A 7,899-nucleotide genomic window follows, 5' to 3' on the forward strand; every position below is an offset into this window, starting at 1 on the left:
AGACAAAATGAATAAGAAAAATTGGTCAATAAAGAAAGTTTTCGTTTCTTTGGCCGAAACGTTCCATCATTGTTTCAATTCAATTCATTTCCAGTTGCGAAACTAATAATTATTTTGGAAATTTTAGAAAAATAACAACAAAAATACTTTATTTGTAGACTTAATTAACTGATTAATTTACTTAATTGAGTATGCAAATTAAAGATAAAATTATGACTTTTCCAATGAATCCACTACCAGATTTGTGTGTTACATCGTTCTTCTGTTATAAGTTCTCAAAGTTGAGCGACAAATGAGAGTTTGGAATTGAAGTATCTTCACCTTTTATTTAATTACGTAACAACCACATACGCTAATTAGATCATTGTACATGCAAATTAAAGATAAAACTATGACTTTTCGAATGAATTCACTACCAGATTTGTGTGTTACGTCCTTCTTCTGTTATAAGTTGTCAAAGTTGAGCGACAAATAAGAGTTTGGAATTGAAGTATCTTCACCTTTTATTTAATTACGTAACAACCACATACTTCAATTAGATCATTGAGTATGCAAATTAAAGATAAAACTATGACTTTTCCAATGAACTCACTATCAGATTTGTATGTTACGTCGTTTTTCTGTTATAAGTTGTCAAAGTTGAGTGACAAATAAGAGTTTGGAATTGAAGTATCTTCACCTTTTATTTAATTACGTAACAACCACATACTTCAATTAGATCATTGAGTATGCAAATTAAAGATAAAATTATGACTTTTCCAATGAATCCACTACCAGATTTTTGTATTACGTCGTTCTTCTGTTATAAGTTGTCAAAGTTGAGTGACAAATAATAGCTTGGAATTGAAGTATCTTCACCTTTTATTTAATTACGTAACAACCACTTACTTCAATTAGATCATTGAGTATGCAAATTAAAGATAAAATTATGAATTTTCGAATGAACCCACTACCAGAATTGTGTGTTACGTCGTTCTTCTGTTACAAGTTCTCACAGTTGAGCGACAAATAAGAGTTTGGAATTGAAGTATCTTCACCTTTTATTTAATTACGTAACAACCACATACGCTAATTAGATAATTGAGTATGCAAATTAAAGATAAAACTATGACTTTTCGAATGAATCCACTACCAGCTTTGTGTGTTACGTCATTCTTCTGTTATAAGTTGTCAAAGTTGAGCGACAAATAAGAGTTTGGAATTGAAGTATCTTCACCTTTTATTCAATTACGTAACAACCACATATGATATATAGATCATTCAGTATGCAAATTAAAGATAAAATTATGACTTTTCGAAAGAATCCACTACCAGCTTTGTGTGTTACGTCATTCTTCTGTTATAAGTTGTCAAAGTTGAGCGACAAATAAGAGTTTGCAATTGAAGTATCTTCATCTTTTATTTAGTTACGTAACAACCACATACTGGTATTCGAAGAAACATTTCTCTTGATTATTATTGTTAAATTTATGATGTTCGAGGAAGAGGACAGGTTAAAGTCCTTCTCGTGTAATTCTCTCATATTTCTCACGTTTCACTTGTCTTCCCTCTCGTTTTCTTTGGTTTTTTTTATTTTGTTTGTTTCTCGCTCTTTCGCATTAATTTTGAAATTTGTTTAGCGGATTTTAAAAATAGAACGCATAAATAACACTTCCTACGGCAATAATTACTTTCGTCGGTAATCCCTGACGTCCTCGGGCAAAAATATTATACGATCCATCCTTGCAGGACGCCCGGATTAAGGATGAAAAAGTTTTTTCGCGCGGATTAGCGGCACCTTCCTGCAGCATCCTGCAACTCGTCCCATCTCGCCCCTCTCTAGACGACAACGAAACAAACGAACAAAATAAAAGAAGAACGAGACAAGGAGCAAACGATTTAAACAAAACAAGGATCATTTCTTCTTTTAAGAATTTACATGAATAGTAAAACAAATATACGAAATATAAATTTACAAAACACACGAAAACGCGCAATCTAATCTTCCCTAATGAACACTCGAAAGTATAAATAATTCGATGTGCTCTATGCATTGTTTTATCAAGTTTATATCTTAGAGAATTGAAAAAAAAAAGTGAAAATAATTGAATAACACACATTCCGATGCAATTCAGTTATAGTTTTCAGTTTCGTTATATCTAAATATTTTTTTCTCTCTCGACTTTTGCAACATGTACACTCGATACACACCTTTATCTCTGCCCCCAAACAATATTTTATTATATTTATCTAAGGAGATAGATAGATACGGCGCTGAGACGGAATTTCGAACGCATCGCAAATAAATGTTCGTCGCACGTTGCAACAAGCGAAACTCAATTAAATACAGAATAAAATTTAAGGGGGTGTGTGAAGTGATTACTGTAAGGTATGGATGTGAACGATATGCAGAAAGAAACGTCGTCCACTGTGGCTCAGAATGAAGAGAACGCCGCAAATTTTCCACCTGTGAAAATGAGAGAAAAAAAGTGAGTTACAGATTACATTCAGTTCAGTTCTTTTCTCATTGTTTAATTTAAAAAATTAAACATTCTTCAATTTCTTGTACAGTTTCTCATGAATTTCTCGAGAAGCCAGAAATCTAATTACAAAAGTCTCACTTTTACAACAAGCCCAACTTTCCGTTCGCCACTAGCTGTCGAAAGTATCGAGATTTGTAATGGAATTTCCACGAGGTTTTCTTAATAAGATTTCCGAAAATCTACGGTGCTACGATTCTTGCAAATATCTGTCTTGAATATTTGAAATAAGGAAATAATCATTGCTAGAAAAAATCGATTTTCCTTCAATATTCATGAATGAGAAAACACTTTCATGTTTTTGCGCATATTTTACGTATTGATTCAATAAATATTAATTATAAATTTCTAGAAAACTGTTTAAAACTTTTAATTAAAAATAATTTGATTTGAAATAATAATTGATAAAATTTAGTATATTTTTTGTAAGTTCGTTAAATGAGATTTTTCTCTGTATTTACATTATTTTTAATTATTATGAAAGGAGAGATTTGATGGGGTGGTAGAACTACTCAATTTTCAATTATAAAAGTAAATCTATGTAAAATATTTATGGGATTAGTCGTGGCCGCGTTGTTTGCGCTCGCAAATTAAACGCCGGAGCCTTTAATGCCCGATTATTCCGTCAGGAAGATCGATGCACGACGAAAGAAAAAGATAAAAAACTTTTAAACTTCTTCAGTAATTTTTACAATATTATTTTGTGTTTCAGAACCGTTGGCGATTTGAGCGAAACTGAGAGGAAGAGACGATCCAAAAATAGACTTTCGAATAGACGCAGCACCGGATATTTGGCCACCGACGAGATCCATCAGATGCTCATCAACGAGGGACTCATCTCACAAACATAGATTTTTAAGCAATTTTCTTCTTAATAAATTATTGTTTCTTATACTATTGTTATATGTACGTGTTTTTTTTAAATCTTAAGTTTATAATTAAAAGAAACTCAATTATTTGTTTTTGTTTCATTAAGTTCAATTTTTCTCAAAGGTGGCTTTGGTGGAAACACGAGAAAGTGTCTTTGCATCAAGGATAGTAAATACATACCCAAAAACAAAAAACAAACAAACAAACAGTGAAACAAGCATGGAATGCGATGGAAAAGAAAGTAAATGGAAAAATGGTTGGGACAGAGTGAGAGAGATTAATTTTAGGGCCTCCGGGTGATTGAATCAATCGATACAATGCGAAATAGAGGCAAACACTCGAACGTACACAATAGTTATGCAACGGCAACGAATTAGTTACGTCGGGGGATTTTTAATTATAAACACCTGAACCGTAAAATTGCGCGCGGCAACGACATATATACGTTATTGCGTCGGGTTTTCTAAACACGAAAATTGTGTCAGCCGCCGTCGCCGCTGCTGCGTTTGCAGCCGAAATTCAATCGCTGATAAAATTTGTAAAGTTCCGCAATTCAATACGTTTTCTCTTTGTATCGATTACAAAGCAAATTTAACACTTTTAGTTCTTTTTTTATAACTATATCTCATAAACTAATTAAGTTATGCAAATCAAAGCTTAAGAATTAAATATGCATATTGATAATAATATGTTCATGATGTAATTAGAACTATTTGATTATAACTTTAGTTAAATCAACAAAATTACATTACCTTACTTTTTTATGTATATCTCAAGAACCAAAGAAGCAATTAACAAATGCAAATATGTCTATCAAAGCTAAATATATAGAGCATAAAATGTGCGTATTCTGGTTATTATATTTGTTCTAGTTTTGGAGTTGTACGCTTTCAAATTTATAATGATTGAAGTAGTTCAATTTATTTTTTTACCTATATTTCAACACTTAGATCAAAGCTAAATATATATGGAATAAAGTGTATATATTAACCATTTTAAGTTTACACTTGTTTTGGAGTTACACGTTTTCAAAATTACATGATTTTCTTTGCAAATCATTTAATAAAGTAACACCATTATTTTTTATATTTCTCAAAAACTAATAAAGTTATTTAAATATTCAAACACTTACATCAAAGGTAAATATATATGAAATAAAATGGATATATTAACAATTTTAAGTTTTTAACTGTTTTGGAATTATACATGATTTTTGTATAACAATTGCAAAATTTACCAAAGTTTGAATTTTTACAATTACACATTTTCAAAATTACATGATTTTTACATTTGAACAAATTAACATCTTCAAATTCTTATCTATATCTTAACAACCTATAATACTCTTAAATATCTAAAGAATAAAGTGTGCTTATTAGAAATTTTGAGTTTATAATAAGTTTTTAGTGATTTTAATTTACATTTTTACTAATATCTCGACAAATCAAAAACTAATTAAATTTATAAAGACTTAAATTAAAGTTAAATGTTGATGGAATATAATGCATAAATTATCAATATTGTGTTTACCGCAGTTTTTAAGTTATACGAAGAAATAAAATACATAATGAAATTCGAATTTCTTGGAAACTCAAAAGATAAAAACGAAGTTTTTATTCGTGCATGATAAATTGTTAAATTTTCCAACAATGTGCATTGATTCCTTGGAAATTAATAAATTATGGTACAAAAAAGTGCAGGAGACGTGGGTTGGCAATTCCTTAAAGGTCTTAAAGGTTAATAATTAATTGAGACAAAGTAAAATATGCATGATCGTCTGTATTCCATTTACCTAAATTTAAATTCAACATTTTAAAGAATTTATGCGACTGCAGCAAAAACGGTTGAGAGGAGAGGTGGGAATGAGAAGAAGGAAGAGAGGCGTTTTTCAAAAGGGGCGCGCACGTCCCGTATAACGTCGTTCCGCCTCCCAATTTATTTTATTTTCAGTGTTTTTACTATTTATATACGTGTTCTCCTTCTGTCTGCTTTCGTACCGCGAGTTTTTGGTCCATATGTATATATGCGTGTGCAAATATACGTGTGAATTTTTTCCGCTCTTGGTTCATCCTTTGCGCGCGCCCCCGGATGAGCTCTTAAATATAATATTTATGCATTGCGGTTTCTACACTTCTGCATGGACTCATCGTAAATTTTCTCTCTCCTCTCTTAGATATAAATATATTTTTTTTCCTCTCTCCTCCAAACCCGGTAAATATTTACACGATTATTTCGCTCCGAAAGAATCGAAATAAAGAAGCAACAAAAACCGAACACAGCAGAAACGTATTCCAATTACAAATGTTACCCAACAACTTGCAAATAAACGAGAACAACGTGAGAGAGAAAAGAAAAAGAAAAATTGCAACTTGCGCACATGATCAGAAATTAATTAGTTGTATGCATACCCCGGGCTACGAATCTACTCGTCTACGTCTTTATCTTTCTTAATGAAATTATCGTAATCAACTATTATTTCTCTTTCTCTCTCTCCTTGGTTTTTTAATCCTTGGAATTTCTCGGTTCGTTTGAATAATGCAAATCTGCGGAGCAACAGATCCGGCACTTTTCAATTTGAAATACGAAAAAAATAACAAAAATAAATCTTCGATAAAACGCACGGATCGACGAAGGTAAATTGTTAATCAATTATCTACCGTTTTTGCTTACAATCCAATCTGAGCAAATTGCACGTTTCCTCGTTTTCTACCGTTGTTTCTATCTGGAATTCATGGTGAAATGCATTAATACTCGCTTTAATACAATATCAAATCAAATATATTTATTCCCAACAAAAAAAAAAACACTTCAATAAATGTATGCTAGTAATGAAATAATATTTATTTCATATCAGATTTTTAGTTACAACTTTTGAAATTAGCTTATAGAAAAATAAGAAGACCTTCAGTTTATTACTAATAACTTTACAACTAATGTAATCATTTAAAAATTTGAATATAGAAATCAAAGTTTAATATATAGGTAATGAAATGTGTATATTGATAACACAAACTTCATTCCAGATTCTTCGTTATGAGTTTTCTAAATCGCAATAAAAAATAACAGTTTATTACCAAAAACTTAATAAGTTATTCTAATTAAAGTTAAATACATTATTAATAAAATGTGTATATTATCAATATTAAGATCATCTCAAATTTTTAATTAAAACAACTTGAAATAACATCTAGAATTTATTACTACAATTGAAATGCAACCAACTTAAAACTGCTATAACTTTTGAACCGTTGGCAATGTTGTGTCCATATTTCGCCTAATGATAGCCAATTTTATTGTTTACAAGCCTGCAGAATCATTTGCATCTCAATTTGTTGGAAAAAAAGTTATCAGCGATGGAATTCAAACGTGATAGCTCAATATTTGAGCTGAAAACCAAAAGTGGATATTGTTAAAGCTTAATGTGAATAAATCTACGAAAAAGTTTTTGAAAGCAAACATTTCAGTCAGGAATTCTTGGATATTGAAAATTTGAAATGAATTCAAAAAAATTTAACTGTTTTCCAATATTTTTTGCTTGTGATTCAATAAAATCCAATTTCAAATAAAAAAAATACAATTACCAATTACCAAAACTACCAATTTTGTCATTAAGAACGTGTCAATATGCAAATCAAAGCTAAATATATAAGTAGGTAATGAAATGTGCGCAGTTGCAATAATAAGCTCATCGCAGATTTCGAATTATGCGATTCTAAATTTACATTGTAACTGTAAATTTAGTTGCTAAAACTGTGACAAAATAATAGCTTTAGTTTATTGTCTATATCTCAACAATAAATAGAGTTATTTAAACTAATTTTTTCGTATATTTTATTAATGATTATAATTTTATTTTTATAATATTTTGCATAACTGTACTGGAATTCGAGTTATCCGTTACAAGGTAGTTTTATTGTTTGTAATGAATGTATTTTCATGAATATTTTGATACTATTTGTAGTAGTATTCTCTGTGCTTGAGGCTGGAATGCGGTAACCTTTGGGTTATTGCGAGAATGGCGAAATCTGCATTGATGGAGACGGAAAGAACGATTTAGAAGAAGACAAGTCTCTTTATCGTCGTAAAATAAACTTGCAACATTCACACACAAAACACAGTGTGTGTGTTTCAATGATCCAAGGCAAACGGATTCATAAAATATCTTCTATGCGAAGAAAGAAGTATGAACTGATCAAATCCTTTTTCAATTCATGGATGAATGTCGCACTAGGTGAGCGTATGTTTCGTGCCCTTCTTGCATCGCTCGCGGCACGCGCTTTCTTTCGCTCGCTCGCTCGTTGCGCCTTCTTGATTAGTCAACTGCACTCGACTCGACTTGCAGACAATATCAATTATAAATTACCGCCTTGCATCAATCCACCGACACTCTTGTCTCTCTTCGTTTGTGCGGCGAGCGCTTACATCACAACAACTTTATGTGAGTGTGTGTGTCCATAAGTTTGTGCACCACCACCGAAACCATGTGCGTTTCTTCCTCCACCAGGGGCAG

The sequence above is a fragment of the Nicrophorus vespilloides genome, unplaced genomic scaffold (genome assembly GCF_001412225.1).
Source record: "Nicrophorus vespilloides isolate i.1.1-1 unplaced genomic scaffold, Nicve_v1.0, whole genome shotgun sequence".
NCBI classification, from domain to species: Eukaryota; Metazoa; Arthropoda; class Insecta; order Coleoptera; family Silphidae; genus Nicrophorus; species Nicrophorus vespilloides.